We start from the raw sequence: 11,576 nt of genomic DNA, 5'->3' as shown, positions 1-11,576 counted from the left end.
TGCTTCCTGTGAGGACTACTTATGCAAAGTTGTTGTGCTGGCTTCTTTCTACTGTTGTTGAGTTTTTAAATTTATTGTTGTGCTGTCATTTTTTTTAAGCCCTAGGCTGTTCTTCGAACACCACGCCAACCAGCCACTCGCAGCAGCTTGACAGCGCTATCACCCTGTGATAAACTTACAGAATTTGGTTTTTCAGTGAACTCTGGCTTAAGGGAAGAGGGGGATGGGAAAGCACAAGAACTACCCCAGACTTCCCTTCCAAGCACCAGCCCAGCCATACACGAGGACTTGCACAGCTGTTCCCGAGCATGGTATCAGAGCACCGCACGTAAGGAGCGCTTCTGCAGGACCACACAAGTTTGCTGCTATTCTTAAGCCGAGCCTCGCAACTGGGAAACTCCTGCCAAGTTGTTTGAGACAGTGGCACCTGGGAAGTATTATATGAGTCTGTATTGCATCATGAGAACCCTATTTGCACTTAATTACACAACTCCCTCCCTCCCCCCAGTAGAACAAGCGGGACAGATGCTGCAACTACAAAGTGAGAATCAAACACATTTTTTAAGTGGAATCTGACAGCCTGAAGCCTAGAGGCAGGCTTCAGACCAGATCCCAGCAACGAAGATCCTCACAGTACTGAATGGCTCAGACCAATGAGTTTTTTGTGCAGTGATCCCACTTATCCCATTACAGGTCTGACTCATGCTCCTGCCTCATTATACCGAAATGTAGATGGAGAGGATTTGACCACACTTCTCTCCCTTGGTCTTTCTCTGTGAGACCATTTCACAGCCAGAAGCCTGGATATTATCTTCACAAGGCTCCTGCCTGGTCTTTTACATGGCGCCGGTCACAGCGTGTTGAGAAGCCTTGCAAGGATTCACCTGTGGATTGCACTGGTGCCTCTGGATTTGGGGCAGCAGGTTAACAGGCATCAGTTGGGCTAACAGATGAAGATGCTCTGACAGGGATGAGTGACGGAGAGGCAGGAAAGACTCACACTGGCTTTGCCAACACGAGATGTATAACAGGAGCACCAGCACATCATGTTTGACAGGAGCAGATCCTCTCAAAACAGAGGCAGCTGGCAGGTGGGCGCAGATCCTTCACTGGCTAACACCTGCCTGAAGCCCTGTGTTTGTTGCCTGGTTGGGCTGGAATAGAGCTATTGCTGTACTGCAGGCCATCCTGGGCTGTATTGCAACAAATGTGCAAACTGCTCTTTTTAAAGCAACTCACTGGAAATTTGGATCCCCATGAGCATTTCTAACTTGGGCTCATTACTCAAGCTTTTGCAATTGCGTGTAACTGGGGGCTTTACCCTTTTATTCTCCCCTCACAAGTCAAATTTCCCATCCTTTGACATGTAATCCAAGACTGGAAGTACCTTTTCTGTTTCTATCACACCACAGTAATGCAGTCACTGATGTGCCACAAGCTTCAGCTGCTGTAAATCTTCTTCCTACTGCCCTTTCCACACCAGCTTTCTAGCAGTGCTTTATGACTCACGGGTTTGGGCGTTGATTCAGTAGTTTCTTTAAGGAGGGCCCAGAAGGTATGATGCAAAAGTACGTTTATCAGATGTGATATAGTTGAATACAGTGAATGTTGTCCTACACAAACAAATCCAGCAAGGAATGTTTTAATGTACCCAGTTCAAAAATTTTTCAGATAATGATTTATGCTGTGAGTGGGAAGTGGGGTTCCCACAAACTTTGTGTTGACTATTAATCTGCATGGAAACCACTTGCACAAAGTTTAAGTCAATGCAGATCACAAACTGTTTCTGTGCAGCATCTCTTACACTGATGACTTTTAAAATGAATTGGGAGATCTTCCATGGTTTCACTTTAAACCTTGTCTGATGCAGTTTGTCATTTCTTTAGGCATCATCTACATTTTAAAACAGGAGAAGGAAATATATGTGGGCAAAGGCGTGCTGTGATGCTCTTCCAGACTTCCAGCATCTTCCCAGATGGTGGTAAATTCACTCTATGGATGAATCATTGAAGCGTTTTCACACACTTTCATTTTAATATGCATTAAATGAGAAAATGTTTGGGCACACACAAAAAAAATAGTTCAGCTTTCATGTTTCCTCCAGTGTGTGCTGTAAGCATGTCCTTCTAACTACATACCAAGGCTAGCTGGTGTTTTGCCTATTTGGCACATTCAGAAAACATGCATGCCTAGCTTTGCAGCTCAAATGTGACTCGTTATTGCAATTAAATGGTTTATACACTGAGAAACACCGTGTCTTTGTATAAGACCATGTTTGCAATGCAATGCATACTGGATACTGGTAGGTGAAACTGTATTTCTTGTATTAGGATTGTAATTGATTTCTTCTCTATAAAGAAGTTTCCAATCAGATCTTCACAAGGGGTTTTCCCCCCAGGTTTTCAGGAGCTGTGCCCCATGGTCAGGTTCCTCCACACGGCAACAGTTCAGCTTTCCTCTGGTGCTGGAGAAAGCACCACAAGATGAGCTCAGGGCTATCACTGCTTTTTGGCTCTCTCAAATACGGTAGAAAGTTTGCATGATTAAATTCTTTTCAGAATTGGGAAACTGATATTCATTCACATTCGAGGCTTTTCTGCTCATGTGTCATCTGGCTATTTCATTATTCAAGGAGCTCTGCTGGCCAAGGAATGTAAAGTGGAATTGCTGTAAAATAGCTGTGGTGTGAGATGGTACCCATCATTGTTGTTGTTTCCCTCACAGCTTTTTGGACCTGAATTAATTCTGGTTTTCGCATCAATAACCGGGCAGAGTTCAGCAGCGCAAAATTTCATACCTTGTTTTATGGATGTTTTTCCTCATGAGGGGCAGGACCTGTCACCCCCCACAGGGAGTCCAATCCAGTTGCTGCACGGGCAGGCAGAAAGGAGACGGCGTTAGAGTCTTGGACAGAAAAAAAAATAAAAATTGAAACTTCTTGGAAAGTTGGGATCCTGGAAACTGCTTGGATCCTGCTGGAACTGGAAGCGCCTGTCTCTGCAGCACTCTGTTGGACGTCACTTCTAGTTACACATGTGCCTAAGTATTTTGTGGGGCCGGGCCCTCGGAGCCTGCAGAAACACCCACGCGCTTCCAGACGCTATGCAGGGACACAAACACTTCCAGTTTTTCCTCTGGAGAAACCCGACTTGTCCTCGCCTGCTGAGCAGAGACACCGTGATGCACCCTGCATGGATCTCCTTGCTGGGTAGGGGCAGGTGGATGTGTGGATGGATGGACAGATGGACGGACGGGTGGACAGACCACCGCGCACCCCTCAGGCAGCAGCCGAAGGTGGCGGATTTTTCCTCTGGCTGCTGACAGCTTTCCCGGGGCAGCCGGAGGATGCCTGGGCTCTGGGTTTGTTAGTGTTATTCCAGCCAAGCTCTGCAGCCAGATCATCTCACATCAGCTGCGTATTATCCGGAGCCACGCAAGGAGCTGTTTTTAGAGGAAATGCTCATTTTATAGGGTCTCCTCTGGTCTAGGAAAAAATATATTAGATGTGTGTGCTGCTCCAGGAGCAGACAAAGAATATTAACTGTGACTGTTACTCACGGTGCAGGTATGAGGGAGGATGAAAACTGCTCCTAACCTTTTTGGCCAGTGCTTGACTCCTGCCTGGATCCTCTGATTGAAAAACAGAATGGGCTAGATCAGGGTTTTCCTCACTCATGCTCTTTCCATGTCGCTGAGTACAAGGCTGGAGCTGGACTTTGTGCTGCCCTTTGTGGCTCAGTGACCTGGGATGCTCTGCCTGGCCAGCACAGCAAGAAGCATTCCATGGCATAGGGCTGCTTGATGGAAACCCCAGATCGACTCCGGTTTCTGCCTGCCTGCTGCCCAGTGTAATCTGTAGGCTGGCAAATCCAGCCTTGAGAAGGATTTTGTTTTAGGTTTGAGTATATCAGGTATTTGAGAAAACCTGTTTCCTTTTTTTTATTTTTAATAAAAAGAAGGAAATCCACCATGAAAGTATGCACACTGAAGGATCCAAAAAACATGGAAAAAATGATCAGATCATCATTTCAGGGAGGACTCAGTTAAACCATTGTTAGTATCTCTTTCACTTTCTGAGTGATTTTAAACCGTATAGTTATGCTAAAAAATTTGAGTAAGGAAATCTTTCCTGGATGGCTTCCTATTTATTCCTTCATTTTCATGATCAGTATTGCTGTGCCCTGCCAATCTTCAGGGCAGTTTTGTGACCAGTGCTAGTCCCTTCCAACTGGGTAAGCTAATGCTTTCTCATAACAATACAAAACAAATATAAATAGATTCAGGGACAATTTGTCCAACAAGGATCTATGGTGCAGAGTGGATTCTGGAGTCATCTTCAAAGTGTCTCTAAAATGACCTATGAATGTCTGCCTAGTTTGTTAAGAGTCCAGAGGGATTTTCAATACGATGGACTTGGGTTATTAAATTACTGCTGGAAATGTGGAGTTGACCTCCAGTGGAAAATATTTCTGCGAAAAATGTCAGCGAACTTTTTAGTGAACTTTCCTCCACTGTTTCTTTTCTTGAATCAAAAATAAACAATAGATTTATATTAGGTGAGGCAAGAAAAGAGAATGAATCTATTTTGTTGTATTTTCTGATAAGCAACACAGTCTAACAGCTAGCAAATGTTGGCCACGTCTACTTCTAGCAGATACTCAAAGTGAAAGGTGCCTTTGAACTCATACTTGTAATGGGATGAAATCACCATCCCCTTTCTGCTGATTTTGATTAGAGCCATTGAGAAATGTCCCCCTGCACTGAATTTTCTTTGCGTGAGGCTGACTGATGGAAATGTGCCAGGCTCAATGATGGGATGGTGAGAAGTGCTTGGTTGGGATGGTCTTTGGGCTCAGAAAGAGATACGATGCTTTCCTGAAATGCAAGAGGCCTTGTTGTGCTTAGTTTGGAGACCTGCATGGGGGTTTCCATCTCCCCGGTGTTGTCCTGACTACCAGATTATGCTGGCAGGCGCTCTAATCCAGTGAATGCTTCACTGTTCAGACAAATTAAGCAGTTCCAGCAGGATGGAGCAAAAAAAAAGCCTGTAATGAGCAGAAATAGGAGCTGAACCTGAGCCTCTTGCACTGAGATGAGTACTTGCGTGCATATTTTTCAAATGAAAGAGGAGAGTTTGCTTTTGACCATCAGTAAGCCCAGCCCACGGTATTCAGATGATGGATTTGCCAATGCTTTCAGACTTTTTTGGGAGGTTTTTAGTTCATCCCTTTAGTAATGGCTTCAAGTTTTAAGGCATTTCCCTTTGTAGTCTCCAAATGACCTATTAAATTTCCAGACTCAGGGCACTAGAATAAGACCTCTACAAACTCACTGCCCTAGTGCTCATGACGTTTGTTTGACATTAAGACTGCCACCAGACCCCGACTGGATGTGCTGGCTGTCTCCAGCACTGCTTGACCTTGGCCCAGCCCCTCGTGCTAGAGAAACCCCCTGTGGTTATTGATCCTGTAACCATCTATGCACACCCTTCAAGGCAAAGTCCCATATCTGGCATCTTTCCTGGACAGAGGGGCCCCAAGGTCCAGACCCTTAAGCCCAAAGCTTCTTGCTAGAGCAGCTACATGCCTCCAGAGCTCGTTAACCCAAAAAAAGAAAAAATGTGATAAAAGACCAAGGGACACCGGATTAGCAGAGATATGTTTTAAGTACAGGAAATGTTATTTTTAAACAGCTTGAGAGGGTTAAATCAGCAAAATTCTCAACTCCATTCCCATCTCCTTGCAAGCACATGGTCTGGACAGCGTCCCCGGGCTGGAGCACACATCCCGACTCCTGCGCTGCAGCTCCTTGGAGCCATGGATTGCCCTTAGCTGGGTGGCCTCTCTTCATGCTTCATTTCTGGAGTGATGGTTCACTCCAAGCAAGCCAGTAGCAGTTATTCCACGAGGTATCAAACTCTGCAAAAATCTCTTTGATATTTCACTGTAGCACAGTGAAAGAACAAAGCAAAACAGCAATTACAATAGGAAAAAAAGTTCAGGGAAAAAAAATCAAGGTCTGCCAAACAAAGTGAATATCACCGTTATCTGCGTTGTATATCCTGGTAGTGAGAAATACTAACTGAGGTAATTCTAAAAAAACAAAATAATAAAAAGTGACACGGGTCAGCTCTCCATATCCTGATGTTCCCAGTGCGTGGGAAGCAAAATTGCATCTGTGCCATGCACCCGAAATCCATTTCTTTGCAGCAAGAAAATAAACGGTTTTGTGGTCAAAAATTAAAGCTGAAAGAAAGTATTACTGTTCTGCAGACACAAGCAGAAAAAGTTGACACTTATGGGGTATTGTATTTTACGGTCACATAACTGCTTTCTGTTCACCGCAGGAGAACACGCAATTTGCTCGTTGTTTTGTGATGTGCTCCAAAGCATTAAGAGGAACGATCATTGATAAAATGGTAATAACAGGGGGAGTGCAGCTCCACTTTCTCGCTTTGGCTTGCCAAGACTGGGGGAGCTGACTAAGCACTGTCCAGGCTAGGAGTGGACAGAGAGCAGATCTGGTTATCTTCTTATATATCAAGTGGAAATACCCCAAGGGGAACTGCAATCTGAAACTAGCTCAAGCGGTTTGGCACATAACGTGATAACCTTCACATCAATAGCATCGCCCGTGAGATGTAAAACAAAGGCCATGCTATTGTATAAAATCTTTCTTCCCTCTGGGCAGAAATGGATCTTGCTTCCTTGCTGCTTGCCAGCTACCCAAGTCATTTAGTAATTGTTTAACTTCATGCTGATGAATGAATAGTAAAACTGAAACAGAGCTGCAGAACGCAGTTCAAACAGCGAGATAAAAAGGATGGTTAATGTATGGATTGCAGCGTCCTGAAGTGAAATGTGAAAATGCTGATAAATGAGAACTAAGCTTCTAAATGGCAAGAAAGCAACACATGGAATGGATAAAAGCTGCAGTGAAACATAGAAGGGTAGCACTGCGTGGCCTTGTTTGCCACGTGTTGCTGATTTTCTGGACATTTGAGGAAGAATTTTTGGGTTTGCCATTCTTCATTGCTGATGGAAACATTACCCTTTCTGCTCCTTGGCCAGCCTAAAGGTCTGACTTTTGGGGCATGCTACCAGCCTCATGTTTCATGTGTCTCCTTATTATTACTCTCTTATTGAAATCTGAAGTTTGCTTGAAGTCCTGGAAGTTCCTACCAGTGTTGTTCTGGATGAATTTGTTTCTTACTAGTGATGTCTAAAGGGAGTTGTTAGCACCCACATTAGGGAAGTTTGCGGGGGAGCTGACAGGTATGTGACCCCTTGAGATCAACAAGGCTTAGGTGTCTGATGGGTTTAGGACTTGCTCTATAAGGAGTGGGGGAAAGAATCTTTTCTCTGTTAAAAATAATGTGTTTGAAACAAGACTGTTAAAGTTCTGCTCTGAGTATTTCTGAGCCTGGTAGCCCAGAAGGTGAGGACAATAAGGTTAAGTTTTGATGACCAGTGCAATTCATTAGCTCTTTTTGTCCTGCAGAGATGAGAATCGAGCAATTTTTATGATCACGTATGTCCAGATGGAACCATGGTTGTCTATGTGACACAGCAGCTTCTTTTGCGAGCGATGCCATGGAGATTAGTAGGACTGCCTGTTGTGCATAGGACAATTTACAATGACCGATAGCAAACAGTAGTCCAGACACCTGAGGGCATTGCTGCATTGCATCACATTCCATTGAGTTACACATTAGGAGAGTTTAAAGACTAGATGGGACCATTCGATTACTCAAACTAACCTCCTTGTGTCTCAGGATGTATAACTTCATCCATCTATCCCTGTGCAAAGCAAGAAACCCAAACTTGGCTTGCACATGTCTTCCAGGAAGGCATCCAGTCTGGGTTTAAAGATACCAAGAGACAGATGATCCATCACTTCATCGAGTATTTCATTTCAAAGGTTAATCCTTCTCACTCTGAACACGCGATACCTTATTTCTCATCTGAATTTCTCTGGCTTCAGTCCCTACCCAGTCATTCTTGCTGTCTTCCCTCATTATTGAATAGCCTTTCAGTGTCTAGTATTTTCTCCCCAAGGTTTCTTCTGTCCTCTTCTTATTGCAAAGAACAAGCTCTCTAAGAAAGGACTGAGCAAGCATTTTCCTAGTGCTCAGCTCACTGAAAAAGCACCTCCGGCTTTTCTGCATCCTTCAGAAGACAAACACTATTACTGTCGGTGGCACTGCACTGCTGCTCCCGCACACCTAAGGAAGGCTGTGCCCTTTCTGTGCTCAGAAAATATTTTTCCTGTAACAGGGAAGAATTTAAAGATGTTGAGCCAAGAGAGTTCTCTGTATTGTTTCTTTTACTTTTGCCTTTATTTTGACAGTTACCTCTTAATCTCTACCATAGGCCATCGCACAGAGCAGCTCCAGCCCATCCTGGGGTCAAACAGGAGGTTACAAACATTTACTCACCGATTCACTCTATGCACAGTGGGTTTTGTGAAATGGATTCATTTAGAAGTTTAATTACTGAAGATTAAATATATGACGGTAGGGCTAAACTCAAACATAATACTGATGCTCAGCCAACCTTGAACCTGCATATTTGACTTGCTCAGCAAAATTCCGTCTGATCTGTAGAACCACCAGATTTACCTATGTACATTTTCACGCTGGTGTTTTGTGGGAGTTGGTTTTTAATTCCATGATTTACTTGATGTTAGAGGATTATGTTAAAAGTACTTAAGTCTTCATCTTCTCTTTTCCACCTTGAAAACATGCCCAGCTGTGGATTAAGGAAAGTTAATATTATACACACAGTGGTCCTTTATGCAGTTTTTGAAAGATGCTTCTCCAGTTTTATTTTCATAGAATCATAGAATCATGAAGGTTGGAAAAGACCTCTCAGATCATCTAGTCCAACCTGCCACCTACTAACAATGTATTTTTCTATTGGATGCTTAATATACATGAATTAAATACCACTTTCAGATTTACGGGGTCATAAAACCTATGAGATTTGATAGAGAAAAATAAATATGTAACTAGAAAACAAACGAATGTGTCTACTGAACCCAATTACTGAGATGCTGCACCTGCCCAAATGATGCACTCCTGTGCCTGACGAGCAATACTGCTGGGGAGCAGCTTGAAGCTCAGCCACCTGTGGTAGAGCATTAGGGATTCAAGCTGGCCACACAAAGCTCTTTAAAAGCCCTGAGGCCTCAGCCTCTCTTGTTTGCTGGCCCTGTTCCCATTCTACTTCTGAGGAATCTAGAGGGCAGGTGCAGGCCCTCCATGGTATGATCATGGTCCCGCATGAGGAGGAAGGAGACACACTTTGGATGACTTGTACCAACTGCTTTTTTACCATTAGCAAGCTCCCCTCTGTGCAGACAGTGTGCTTTGACCAGGGGTGGCTGTAGCAGGTAGGAGATTTACAGAGTGTATTTAACTGCTCCTCTGTTTCCTAGTACAATTCTAAGTGGCTTTGTGCTACGCTTTTTTCTTGTTTCAGCTGAAAATGTGGGGCTAGCAGGTAGTGAAGATGTGTTATTATGCTCCCACTGATTTCATTAGCCTATACTGGTTTAACTCAATGCAGGAAAGGTTTTTAGAGAAGAATAATGAAGCCAGAATGGATTTATTGGTGTGGTATGTAAGATGACATGCCCTGACACAGGTGCTGGTGTTGGGCTGGATCACAGGAAGAAAGGACTGATAAGTCCCTCTTAAACATGGTTCTTGTGCCACTGCCAGAGCAACATAGATGTTCCTTGTGCTCTATGTGCGTTATGTGACCCCAGAATATTAATGCACAGTTTTCTGGGTCTGTAATTAGAAAATCTTTGTTTCTTCCAACATTTTCCAGCAGTCGAGCTAACAGCTAACTTTGAGAAATAAGGCATCAACTGCTGCATCTCTGAATCGTGGAGCCCGTCCTTCCAGGAGACACGTTTCTGGAGACAGCAATAAGCTGCAGCAGTAACTGTATGAGGAGAAACAAAACAAAAGCAGCATAGTCATACTTCAGGGAGTGCTCTTTCATTTGGTGAGCTCAGCACCAACCCCACTGCTCACTAGGAGATCACACAGCAGTTACGAAGCACTGAATGGGTGAAAACAAATTGGCCTTTTGCCACATTTGTAAATGTGGGGATGCTTTCACTCTCCCAGTCATCACCACCACAACGGGACTTGTGCCCATGGGTCAGAGTGGCCACTGCCATGGTGTGAACTTCATCTCCTCTGGTGGCTGCTGCAGAGCCCATGCAAAGGAACCAAACACAGGGTCATACCTGCAATCTTCATGGCTCAGAAGAACACGAAGTTAAGGCTTATTCACGACAGCTGGGAATAATGTATTGGCTGATGTGATGGAGACTGATGACCCTTAGGGACAGTTTGATTCTTGGTAATAGGTTTCCTGGGAGCAGCACTCAAATGCTGATGTGATTAGCCATGATACTTCCTTCTACAGATCTATGGCCTTTGTATCAACGTGTTTTGAGCCAATTCTTACAGCTCACATCGATACGCCAAGCAAAACTTCCTGAACATAGTTCCTGCATCTGTGCAGTAGTTGGCTTTCAGTGTTAACCATCCCTGCTGCTTCGTATTTTTTAGATGCCAGCAGCGATTAGACATTACCATGGGCTAATTGCTTGTACAATTTAAGTTTTTTTTTTTACCTTGCAGCTGCCTTGAAACTTCCAGCTGCAACAACAGGAACAGGCCCCACGCTTTCAGAAAATACATATTATTCAAAAACAAAACAAAACTGATTTTTGTTTTGTTTGCAGCTGTTTATCCAGAAATTGGAACACTACCTACTCCTGCTCATTCTGAACATTATAAACAGACCTTATGCTTGTCTGAGGCAACATATATCTGATGCCAGCCCAGGGCTCAGTAAAGGCACCTTCTCAGCTCAGAGAGAAATACTCATCTATGATTTCTTGTCTGAATTTCCAGGATTTCCTTTTAGTGCAGGGATTCTGATGGTTTTGTTTAATGGATTAGTGTGATATGTGTTTTTTTTCATGTCTTTGATACTGCTGTTCAGCCCAGATGTATGTGCAAACTGGATTCTGCTCCTGCTAGAGCTATTGGTTCACCTGGGAGTCAGGAGCCAGGATGCAAACACAGCTGGCTAAAACTCAAAGCCTGCTGTGCTGCAAGCATGTCTTCTTAGCCTATGACTGAGACATGTAAACCACCACTTGGAAATAGCATGTATATTTTTTCAAGAATAATATGTGCACAGGGTTTGAAAAATATTATTGCAGACACACACGCACATAGAGTGTTGCCTCTTTGGGGCAGCATTGCCCAAGGGTTAATGTCTTTCTCTTCAGAATCAATTTCAGTGCTAACCAGGTTGAGCATTTCTAGGATGGAGGCACTTGGATGATGGCAGGGTGCGTGACATCCTTCTGGCAGAGCAGCTGCAGCTAACACTGCATGTTTCCAGCCTGCCTTGGCTTCAAGTAGTGCTCCTGGCCACCCAAAATAAAGGAATCACCTTGCTGCCTTTTGCAAATGTTGGCATGCTGTTATTAGATTCAGATGCTGGAACATGTGCTCATGCTGGAGAGCCTACATCATGCCT

The 11,576-nt window shown here is 44.0% G+C and overlaps 2 long non-coding RNA genes across 15 annotated transcripts in view; both read left to right on the top strand.

Moving 5' to 3' along the window:
• LOC110404897 overlaps window positions 1-5,391 on the top strand; it is an 83,411-nt gene extending 78,020 nt beyond the window's left edge. For 6 of the 14 annotated variants that reach the window (XR_002442548.1, XR_002442550.1, XR_002442543.1 and 3 more), the window contains one exon: window positions 100-5,390. This is a non-coding gene — a long non-coding RNA (uncharacterized LOC110404897). Of the gene's footprint in view, window positions 1-99 lie in introns of all 14 variants that reach the window. The other 8 variants (XR_002442544.1, XR_002442545.1, XR_002442551.1 and 5 more) reach the window with 4 other exon arrangements.
• On the top strand, window positions 9,216-10,350 carry LOC110404615. Its single transcript, XR_002442344.1, has 2 exons — window positions 9,216-9,393; window positions 9,837-10,350. It is a non-coding gene; the product is annotated as an uncharacterized LOC110404615 (long non-coding RNA).

Source organism: Numida meleagris, chromosome 11 (assembly GCF_002078875.1).
Source record: "Numida meleagris isolate 19003 breed g44 Domestic line chromosome 11, NumMel1.0, whole genome shotgun sequence".
NCBI classification, from domain to species: Eukaryota; Metazoa; Chordata; class Aves; order Galliformes; family Numididae; genus Numida; species Numida meleagris.
The sequence above is the reverse complement of the archived record's forward strand: the minus strand, read 5'-3'. Positions and strand labels throughout refer to the sequence as shown.